At 38.9% G+C, this 12127-nt stretch overlaps 1 protein-coding gene across 7 annotated transcripts in view; it reads left to right on the plus strand.

Moving 5' to 3' along the window:
• The window catches only part of SULF1 (sulfatase 1), a 184772-nt gene that overhangs the window by 107736 nt on the left and 64909 nt on the right, over nucleotides 1-12127 (plus strand). The gene's annotated exons all lie outside the window — the stretch shown is intronic.

Genomic DNA, 12127 nt, shown 5'->3' on the forward strand with positions numbered 1-12127 from the left:
ATTTCCTTCCCGCTGTGTCCTCACCTGTAAGCTAAAACCTCTATCATTTGACTGTTAACAATGGGTATATATTTTGCATAGTTGCTGAACTGAATGTTAAACCACAGAAGATAGAGTAATTTATAATAAGGCTCCTCTTTATAATGGTGGTGAAGGTGATTTGTGAAATTCTATTGTATCACAGGTCTTGGTTGTTATTGTTTACACTGCTGCACACGCACTAGCTAATTCTGTGGTTTCACCTGTTACAATTTCCTGGTGAAATGTAGTTGCCCACTACAACTTTTTGGGAAACTTTCCTGAAATTATTGACAATGTTTTTGAATCTTGTTCAGCCTGACAGATCCTTGTTCAGCCACTTAGACCTGATCCTGTTGCTGCCTGTGTGTGTCACAGCCATGAGGCACCGCTGGCTCTGCCTGCCCTGCCCACCCTCCAGTGCCTTCACCGCCCTGCCTATGGCCAGGACCCCATTTCAGCCTCCTGGGGTTCTCCACCTCTGCCCACAGCACAGGACTCCATCTCAGCCCTGGAATGGAGTCCTGTAGGCTCCTCCCAGGCATTTCCCAGCACAGCCTGTGCCTGTCCTCCTCCCCAGGGAGCCAGGGGTGCCTCTGCGCCATCCTGCTGCTGGCTGTGGGCTAGGATGGGACAGGCTGCCAAGATCCTGCCTGGCTGCTCCTGGCCATGGCCCACAGGGCCCACACGGTGTCCTGAAAATGTGCCCATAGGTGTTGCTGGAAAGACATGAGGATTTCATTTGCACATACATAAAAATTACATTAGCAGGTGTAGGAAACAGATGCCAACGCTCAGACATTTTGTTATATCTCTTTCCCAGCTCCACCCTGTGAAAAGTGGAATATGTAACTCAATATTGTAATAAAGATCTATTTTGGTAAGGAAAATCAAGTGAGGAAATGTGCAAGAGTTTAACAAATCATTGCAATCTTAACATAAATGCCTCTGACAGAGGTCAACAGAGCTTTTTAAATGTGGGAGATAATGGAAACATAAGATGGTGCCATACGATACTTTAGCACACTGCATGTTTCATTTCAGATTCTTTCTCCTTCTTCATACCCTGAAATGTTTGGTATATTTTTGACCAAATTTAAACATGTCTATAATCTGACCATATTATACCAGGCTGGGGAAAAGATAAGTTTCTAGGAACTTTCAATAAAATGGAAAAACAAGAAGATGGTGGGGAAAAGTTTCTAGGAACTTTTAATAAAATGGGAAAACAAGCAGGGGACAGAGTGTGGGTTATGCACTGTGCTCTGTGGGTGCTGTCACCCACATCCTCAAAGTTGGGAGGGGATTTTGGGTGTGTCATGTGTTCAAAACCACCTTGATTTTAAAGGAGGTGCTAAGGAGAGTCACGAATTTTATAAAAACACATTATAAACTTGAATAAAAGAACAAACGTATGAAGATGCTGTATTATCAGGGGATCATCTTTTCTTCAATGCGGAATTCTTTTGTGGTGTCTCTCTGCATGCCATCACCACCACAGGAAGTGGTTTTCCCAAGCAGTTTTGATACTTTTCTCATACACAAATTGCTATCTCCAGATATGCATCAGGACACTAAACACGTATTACGGAGTATTTTCAGTCCTGAAATTTTTCTGTGTTAATGTTCAGTTCTGAATTCTTCTGCCACAAAGGAAAATTTTTGTGCAGAAAACAGTGGGGATTATGCCATGGCCTCCTTGTGGACTTTTTCTGAAACTTCTGTTCAAGAGGCCTTGATTGCTCTTCACTGTAAGCCATGGAAAGCACCTTTAATTTTGGAGGGAAGTTGTTTGGAGTCTGTATTAACCTAAGAAACCTGTGACTCTGACCCTCAGTCTCAGACTATTTACTAGTGAGACCTTATGATCAGAGCTTGTCTCTATGAGTAACCCGTACTTTTGGGAAGAATTAATAACTTCATTTCTAGGGTAGAAAACCTCTGGGAAACACATTAATCAGTGTGTGGTTAGCAGCTGATAATGACATCTCAAGAACAATATACTTTTTGATAAATTTTAAGATACTGAAATATAAAAATTATTTGTAAAATTTAATGCATGCATAGCTGGTTATGATTTGACTTCTTTTTTAGGACACTTTTCCTATAAAACTGCTTTATTGTAGCTACAGATTTTCAATCAAAATTTCTTAAATTAAATCTAGAAATAAACATATTTTGCAAATTAAATGCAATAGAAACTTTGGAAAATTTTCATGATTTACCATCTGCAGCCCTCTGTTTAGAGTTTTGCAGTCTTCCAAGAAATGAATAAGCAGTCTAAATCATATTTTAAGGAACAATTGGAACTTGTTGACAGTGTTAAAAATTGAAATTCCATATTTTAAAGCAGTATCTGTTTCACATAGTGAGACAGAGGATGTAGCATTTAAGCTGCCTTCATTTAGACTTTAAAATCAGTCATATGGGACATAAGGGGTCTCTCTGGAAAACTATTCATTTAACTCAATAAATTACTCATTTTTGCTTGTTTATTTTAAAGGACAACATATACAGGAATGTATTCATGGCAGATGAATTAGCTCCTGTATTATGAGCCTGCAGTGTGGTTAGTGTGAAACATTTACACCACCCAGCTCATCAGAAACCAGTGAGATCATTTGTTTCATTCCAACTGTGCTCTTTGCGTTTACATGGGGCCTGGGTGTTTCAAATCTCTCTTTTCTCATACACAAAGTTGTACTTTCTTTCCAAGTCCCAACTGCTCTAACTTTTTTATTAAGAAGAGAAAAAAAACACCAGAAAATATTTTAAAATCAGATTTTATTTCTGGTGAAGAAATGATCACTGAAATAACTTGAGGACTTTTCCCCATTTCAAAGGACAAGGATAAAACATGAAATTTTGGCTAGTTTCCTTTGACTGAGAAACAAAATTTAGCCTTTAGCATTTCAGAACTCTAAATAGGGGGACAAATATCAGGAATTTCTTATAAACTGTGTACAGTGATGAAATAGGTGTAAGAGAAAGCCAATAGAAAGGGTCTCAGACTTGTGGGCAATGACAGACACAGATGTTGCTCCTTGATGCTGCTGTACACTAAATTCTAGGATTGTCTTGAATAGTATTCCAGCTCCAGGTTGCAAATATGGGAAAGACATCAATAAACTGGAGTGTGTTTGTTAAATGACCATTAAGATGCTTGGGGCTGCAGTCCTTGTCCCATGTGAAGAAGTTAGAGGAGAAGTGTTGTTCGGCCTGGAGAAAGAGGAGCTTTGGGGGTTCCAACTAGAAAGAGGTCACTGATAAGACAGAGCCTCATTCTTGGCAGTCATCCATGGCAGGAGGACAAGGCAAGAAGGCAATGGACATAACTTGAAATATAAGACATTCAGGCTGGGTCTAAAGAAAAACAAATTTCATCCTCAAAAGAGTTAAGCAGTGGAATAGGGCCCCAGAGCATCTGGGCAGTGTCCACCCTTGGGGTTTTCAAACATGACTTGGTAAAGCCCTGAGCAGCCTGGTCTGACCTCACAGCTGAGCCTGCTAAGGACAGAGGAGCGGATTCTCTATTGGTCTGACCATTCCTGAATTGGGTCATTGACACCGTTTATGAGACACCTTTCATATAAGAACAGTTTCTCTACATTTAGGGAAAAAAACCCAACCATCCAGTAAAGCAAACAGCGATGTTTGATAATCACTGTAAAATGAGATGCCTCTTAAATTCCTTCTTACACAAAATGAAGAAAAATGCTGTGGTCCTGTTCTTTGCCTTTCTAACTCCTCTCAATTTTCTGGGACCGACTTCCTATACATCCTAGTCTTTGACATTCCTGATCCATGCTGCATTATTCAGAAGTTTCTGCCTAATGATTACCAATTTCCATTCCCATTTTCCCTTCTCTGTGCATTATGCACAGTCCAGTGTTGCGAAATAAGATTGACTGCCTGCTCCACCACTCCTAAAATAAATAATTCAGTATGTGCTGAGCACCTGAGTAGAATCTTGGCTCACAAGCAGGCTTACAATTAATGATATATAAAGATATACAGTTATTTATATTTGTAAAAACTAAAGATGGTATAAAATTGTGTCTCTTCAATGCTAAATAGAAACTTTGCATAATAAGAAGCACATTGGAAACAAAAAATGTTTGCCTCAATATATTTAGCTTCATCTTCCATGCTTTAAAACTGTTCTCTCATCTACAGAAGCCAGTACTGTGAAATTGAAATACCTTTATGTGTACTTGAAAGATGAAGAAAATGTTTCCCCAGGCATCTTCACTAGGAAAATGAAGGTGCATTTATATGTGCTATCCCTTCAAAATGTTTTCTGAGATAAAGTTGTTCACAGAATAATTTCAGCAAGTCATTCTTGAGTTTTTTAGATCTCAGACTGAAGAGTATTTTCAAACAGCCCTTTGAGAATGGATTTTCAGAATTCAGGTTGGAATAATTGGCATTCTTCAGACAAAAAAGCTGTATATGGTATATTCTGTCCTTGAAACAGGCAAACGTGACTCTAATTTCAGGATTTTTTGACATGAGCTTTCAGATGAAAGCCAGTATTCTGCTGCTTTGTACATTTTGGCCTTTTTTCATGTACCATTGATGCTTAGATGTTTTCTGAAATAAAGATACCATAGATCTTAAAATATTGCTGCACCAGGAATGAGGAGCCTGCAGGAAGTTGTTTTAAGGAGCTGAGCAGTCCTGTTGAACACAAGAGACTTACTTAATTTGCACAGCAGGGCATATATCAGAGGTTAAGTAACTCTTAGACACCTGGTTTGGCAATAAAATCCATCAGTTGTACTCCTTGCTCATATTTGCTGCCATTCCTGCACTAAACCATTTCCACCTGATAGGACAGGACGATGTGTGGATGACTTTCTGAGTTTTCCCATGGTGGGTCAGTCACAGGTCACTCTGCACCTCTCCCTGAGCACACTCAGGTGTGTTCTGGAGTGGGGACTGTGGCACAGTGAGGTGAGGTGCCTGGTAGCTGGGGTTCTGCATGTGTACCACCAGAAAAGGGAGCTTGGGGAACTCCAAGGGCTTCCTGATTACAAAGGAGATTAAAGGTAAGGTTGATGGCAGGGTGATGTTGTTCTGAGCAGGGCCTCAAGTCAGCATCTTCCTTGCTGACTTGTCTTTATGGAACAGGATATGAAGCATGGTTTGGTTTTTTGGGTTAGTTTTGTTTGTTTGTTTGTAACAGATTGTTTTGTTTGGTGTGTCTGTTTACTATTAATAGTAAGCTGTTTTCTCTATAGTACAGGTTTGTCAGGGAGGAGTTTATTTGAAAACACATTTCTTGGCCTGTCAAGGAGCTTTTACATATATATCAGTGAAGGCAGAATTTATACTGTGCCAGGACTGGAAAAACTGCTTGACAAGAAGTAGCATAGTAGGAGAGATCTTGCTTTAAAAGCAGAACTCAGGGCCTGAGGCATTGGTGCATATCTTAGTAGCCCTATTAAATTCAGTTTGAACTTATTGAAAGTAAAACTCATTAGAATATAATGGGATTATATTAAAACAATTTATTAGGCTAGGACTCCAGACCTGAAAGTGAAAAAGTCAACAATCTGTAGGGGACCTAGATGCACAAGAAGATGTTTGCTGTATGTAAGCACACAAAGTGCTGGTGCTAAAATAAATTTACTTTCTGCGCTGTAATATAATATGGAAAGTTTTCCAAAAGCACTTAGAACTGCCTGACTCCCCTGGCTATCCCGGGGATGGCACCTATCTAAAGCTCTGTGGTGTTTCTGAGTCCATCCTCTGACAATACAACTAAAAATATATTTAGGTTCCTCTCCTAGACATACAGGTGATGTTCCCTGTTTACATACATGCACTTGTGTAGATTCATACAGGGAATTCCTCCCCCTTCAGCCCTTGCATGAACTGCTCTGGTGCCCGTGAGCTGCTGCTGCTTTCCCTGGGCAGTCAGCAAGGAGCGGCCAGAGCAGCCCCGGGTCAGGCTCAGCCTCCACTCCAGACCACCCAGCCCCAGGAAGGCACCACCTGCCCTGACCCCTCCCCGTGACAACAGACATCCGGGGGAGGTCTAGAAAATAAACTTCATAAATGAAGAGTTTTCTCTCCAGAGGCAATATGGAAAGCTATGGTTTCTAAAGCCAGTGAACTTAAACAGGAATTTAAAGAAATGTGCAAACTGTGTTGCTGTTGTTCGCCTCTGTGATATGGTCTCCCACTGCAAGACTACTTACTGACCTGTCAGTGTGTTATTGTGTAGTATATTTTCATTATGCTCCACACTGCTGAAGTGAGCAAGTGGGCCATTATGCTATTTATAGCAAAAATATGTGGGTTTAAAATGGAATTTTAAAATTACCTGAGATTCCCTCATATACAGAATTTAGTTTCTGTATTTGAAAAATAATTGGAGTCTTTTAGTAATTATATTACCTTCTAGCTGAAAAACCACTTCCTTTAAAGATAAAAAAAATCTGATATCAGAAGCCTGCTTGGAGCCTAGCACACATCTAATTATCTCTCTTAGTCTTAATTATTTAGCAAGTGCTAATAAACTGCACGAATCATGACACTCATGTGTAATAAGCATATAAATTTAATTTATTTTTTTCCTTCTCTTTGAAGGCTAACAGACATGGAATTCAATCACAACGCAATGGCATTATAGCCTCCAATATAACATGAGGTTTTAATAAGCCTCCTGTTTGCTGCACACATGTGCTTAAGACTGCCTGGAAACCAAATCAGTAGAAAAAAGGGATTACTTTAGATTACTTTGAAATGTGCATTGTTTGAAATGGCCTCTGGTGACCAGCTTTCATGAATGGCTGATTTTACTTGTGGGGCACATCATCTGGCTCAATTATACCAAGCTCTTTTGTATGACAAGTGCACTCCTTGGCTGTGTTGAAATATGAAATTCTAAAACAAAGTAAATCAGATGGTGAGAAATAAATTTAAGTAACTGTATATTATTAGAAGTTTGTAACAGTGGGCATTCTTCTTACTGAAAAATATGTGGGAATTTTGTTTTGAAACTTTCACATATTTGAAGTTAATATAAAAACATTAATTTTCATTTTCTTTAATGTTTTGTTCCACTATATTAGCAGCATTAAAATGAAATACACGTTTTTCTTTTCTCAAAGGTAGATCATTTCTCCTACACTTGTTTATTTTTAAAATGTTATTGAGGTTTGTTGTTTCACCCTAACAGATGAAGTGTTGGAAACTTCTACCTGCTAAGAATATCCCTTAACCTGTACAAAGTTATAAAAGTGGGTTAGCAAGCCTGCATTACACTTTCAAGTCACTGCAAGCTTTTTCCTTTCCTGTCGGTAACTGTTTGCAAAATTACAATGTGAAAACGTAATATAAGGTTATGATTCTCCCTACCTGCAATTACTTTAAATTATAGTTAGTTTAAATTAATCTAGCCTGAGGCACTGAGGATCCATCATTAGAATGCACAGATTACATTTGAAAGGGGAGAAGATATCTGATTGATTAGTTAAGTGTGTTGGAAATCCAATAGATAGTGATTAGATTAGACCCAGATAGGAACTACATTCTTTGTGTTCACTGTAAATCCTGTACTTTACAACCTAGATTAGGGGATTAACCTTTAAGAAGAAATGGTAAATCTTGCTTTTTCCTGACTTCTGCTGTACTGTAATTGTGTTTCCCATGGCTGCAGGCTCAATATTCCCACAGGAAACTGACCTGCAGATTTACACGGTCGTGCCTGGTAGTCTGAGATTGCAGTGTTTGCCTTTAAATACGAGATAGAAGAGTAAGATGTGAGAAGAGCTTTAACATTGCTAAACTTAAAACAGTCGTCTGTCAACAGCTTTTTCCACTGAAGTACTTCACTGTATTAGTGAAAGTGAGAGTTGCTATTGTTGTTGCAGGGTGTTACAACCCTCTAGTCATCAAGGCAATATGATTTAAGGGAGAGATTTAAGACCTCTGAACTACTAGGTTGCTGGGTGCAGCTGAACATCTCGCCTCCCTGACCTTTTATTATGTAGTTTCAATCTGTCTGCACAATCTTAGTGCAATTACTAATCTTATGAAGTTGCTAATTTTGTTGAGTCTCAAACCACACACTTGTCATGATTCACAGCATAGACCACGTGAGACTTGGAGAGGTCCATCCACCCTGTGACACAAACTTCAAAGATTCACAGAAGTTGTATGTGTGTGTCTCAGGAAACCCCTTTTACATTCTTTCACCTTGGAGTTTCCATGTATGCAAAATGTTCTCAAATACAGCAGCAATGTCAGGTGGACTCATCTCAATTTAAAGCATACAGCTACAGTGGTAGGTGTAAACCCTGAATCTGACATTTGTAGGGTCATGGATGGATGGAGGAAGCCACCTCCAGTTTACATGGTGCCACTGACAGTGGTCTCTGGCAGTACAGGCAGACTGGCAGGTTTTTGAAATTATGCTGAGCAGGTGCCCAGCAAAGTGACCAGTCTCCAGGGTCATATTCTAAATTACAAAACACTGACAATAGCAGAATCCCAACCCTGAATTAAGAGAGTTTTTCTAGTTGTTCTTTTCCTTTCTCTTTTTCTTATTGAAAGTCAGATTTTAAGGAAACAGAGAACACTAGGATCATGTTCCTGTAAAAAAAGCTCATTAAAGCCAAAAATGTCAAGTCAGCAGGTCAGAGGTAAGATACATAGGAAGATGCTCTTCTGCTTGAGGTGAAGAAAGAAAGCTCATTTTCTTGTGGTGATTCATATCCAAGAATTTGTTTCTTTGAGAGGTTTTATCCATTTATTTATCAGGGAAACCTATAAGAAAAAAAAAATCCAAGATTATTGTTTGCATAAAGAAAATGAAAGAAAAGAACATAACTGAGCACTTGCAATGACAAGGCCTTCTACTTCTTTGATGTATTTTTGTGCAATTTCCGTGCACTTGTCAGAGAATTTTAAAAATATCCTAAGTTGCAAAACATTTGTTTGTGGACTATATCCTAATTACATACAACTATGTCAATTTATGGGGGCAGGGAAATCTTGCTACAGAGACCAAATATGTAGGATCCTGTATAGCAAAGAGGAACACTGCACAAATAGGTGCTGCACTAGCAAGTTTATTGATTTAAGAACCCTGTGATACCTTACATTCTCAATTCACTGCACATATGTACTACTAATAACTGGGGAACAGAAGCCAGAATTCTCATTCTCATGTTTGCTGATGGTACAAACCTGAGGGCAGTGACTGATACACCTAAGGGCTGTGCTGCCATGGCAGGAGCTTTGGATTAGATGATCTTCGGAATTCGCTGCCAACCCTGATCATTCTGTGATTCTTAAGCTCCATTGTTACAGTCCACATTATTACTAGTATTCTTGTTATTATTACCACTCTTTCCTTTATTATCTGATCCATTTTTGTTTCAAAGGAAAGGCCACTAGGACAGTGGGCCTTAACCTATGACTTTGGATAATATAATGCACCAATGTTCATGCTCAAAAGAAAACACTAATGCAGAGAAAACAAAGTTGTTTGCCCTTTGTTACCCCTTGCTCATGAATTACTGATATGGGGCATGGCATAGCCCGTGGTACTGGAGAGGGACATATTTCCAGTATCATTACTCACTTTCCCCACATTTGATGTCAGATTTACAGGCAGGAAATGTGTTCATATAAGCCAAATTCCCTGTGTATGATACATGGAAGACACATTTGTAGATTATTAAATACTAATAAGTTCATATAGCTTTAAAACTTATGATGGCATATTCATGTGCATACTCAGTGCTCCGTTTCATAAACAAAGTGCATGACACTGGGCAGATTTTATTGGCCAAACACAAAATGGCATTTTAAGTGAACTGAGTGAAAATGTGGACATAAGAACAAAGTGACAAATGCTCTTTTTTGAATACTGGCTGCCTTTTGCTGTGTTCCAAGCTAAGCACTTTCAGTCAATGCCGTGAAAAATTTTGAACTGTTCTGGATCAAAATGAGTAACAAGTCTACAGACTTTCAAAAGATAGAGTTCTGCCTTTTGCTTTTCTTCTAAATCACTGAAAGATACTCTCTTACAAGACCTTGAAATAAAGTCCTCATACTTTTTTGTGCCACACCACACAAAGTGGCACTGTAGCCTTTCTTTGCAGTGCTCTGCCAATGTAATTCAAGTTTCATGGGTAATTAATTCTCCACGCCAACAAGTCCCTGAACTGCATGTTATAATACTTGCTGCATAGAAACAACTAAAGATGCAAGTTCTTTTATTCCTTGAAAGGTGATTGCAAACTATGTATTTCTGCTCCTGTGGGGGAAAAAAAATTATTTGGATTCTTCTGGTTTCATTTATTTACTAACTGCAATTTGGTTATCATAGGTGTCTTCTATAAGAAAAATATACTGTAAAACTCCCATATAGAAGTTAGATCAGCACTTGTTTATTTGGCTAAAAAAAAAAAAAAAAAGGCATTTTGGAGTACCATCTTGATTTCTTAACACAAAAAAATACAGTTTGCTTCCCCATGTAACTTTGAAAAGTTCTTTTTTAGAATTTCTCATATTTTTGTCTGTTTCTTAAGACCAATTGCAGTATCTTCAGGGGCACTTATATGCTACCAGCCAGTATCCAACACAAACACTGCATCCTTGTCTTCCCTATTAATCCTGTATTTTGGCAGTTTTCTTTACTTAAGTTCTTTCTAGGGCTGGGAAACAGGCTATAAAAGGACTAGTTGTCAAAGATCACCTTTTAATAAAGATTTACCATACGCAAACCTGAAAGATGAGCAACAAAACATGGCATTACTGTGCTCTTGTATAAGAACCATTCAATGAAACTTGGATAATTAATTTTATATGTACAAATATGTCCTGATGTTTTCCTTTATCCATCAAGAATAAAAATGTTAGAGCAGGAAGAGAAACTTTCATACTCTTATTTCTAGCAAAGACCTGTCTAAGGTGCCTCAAACATGCTAGAGGGAAGGAATTTTTTTAAATACTAATACAGACCAGACAGGTTGAAATGAAGAATACTTGTTAATGTCCATTTGGATTAGCATAAATTTTATTAGCACTGAGGTGTAATTGTCAGGAGCTTGCAGTTTCGTATGGTGGGGCATTATTCAAACACATTGGTGTCAATGTTTGCTCAGTGCAGTCAAGATGACTGCGCTTTCTGGGTCGACATTGTCTGAAAAAGTGTGCTGTGCAACTGAGGTAAGAAACTAAACATTGAGCCTCACTTCATATAGCCATTCGTGCTTTGTGATGTGAGTCAAAGTTTCGCTATTTAAAGATCAGACATCTAGAGACATTGTATTTCTGCTTTTGCACCAAGAGCATGTATCTGGTGTGTGTCAGAAGAAAACTGACTTCCCTGGTAACCCCAGTCTTTGGGGCTCTTGTCAGATTTTGTGTGACTTAAGAGCATACACATGGAAATTAAACTATTTTTAAAAGTCCATCCAGGCTAAGACCAGACTTCCAGTTACTTATCTGAATGTTGTGTAATCACTAAAATGGCATTTGCTGTTCGATGGTGATCCCCTGTATTGACTTTGCAGCGCTGTAATGTTAGCGGAAGGCTGGAGTGTTGGTTGGTGCAGAGACAATGAAAGACAAGATTTCTCTGCCACAGACACTTGGGTTTTCCTTTTAAAGACATTCACACTCTTCTGGTGTAATTACAGCCTGCCAGAGTGAGGAGCATGAAACTGTTTAGCTTGCGAAGCTTAAAATAAAAGGTGTATGTGGAAACAAGAACACGATCCTTTTTCTAGCAGTCCAGCACTAAGTCCCATCCCCTCCCTCTGCTGTGGCTTCTTCCCCTGAAATTTAGAGCATCTCCCTATTAACGCATTTTTAGGTGAGTGATTGGAGGCCCCTTTTGTCTTCTGTGTCGCTCTCATTATTTCTGTTTATTAATCTGTTTGTGGCTCATGTTGCATGTCTGAAGTCTCAGGTGTGGGTGCACAGATCTCGTGATTTATGCTCCAGTCTAATTATGTAAGGCGCACCCCAGTTCCCATGCGGTGTTCCCCTTGGGCAAACTTCTTGATTGTTCTTGGGCTTGGGTGGTTTTGCGAGGTTTTTTTTAATTGACCAATATCACCGTGCTTTTATCCAGAGTCCCAGA

This window comes from Zonotrichia leucophrys, chromosome 2 (genome assembly GCF_028769735.1).
Source record: "Zonotrichia leucophrys gambelii isolate GWCS_2022_RI chromosome 2, RI_Zleu_2.0, whole genome shotgun sequence".
Classification (NCBI taxonomy): Eukaryota; Metazoa; Chordata; class Aves; order Passeriformes; family Passerellidae; genus Zonotrichia; species Zonotrichia leucophrys.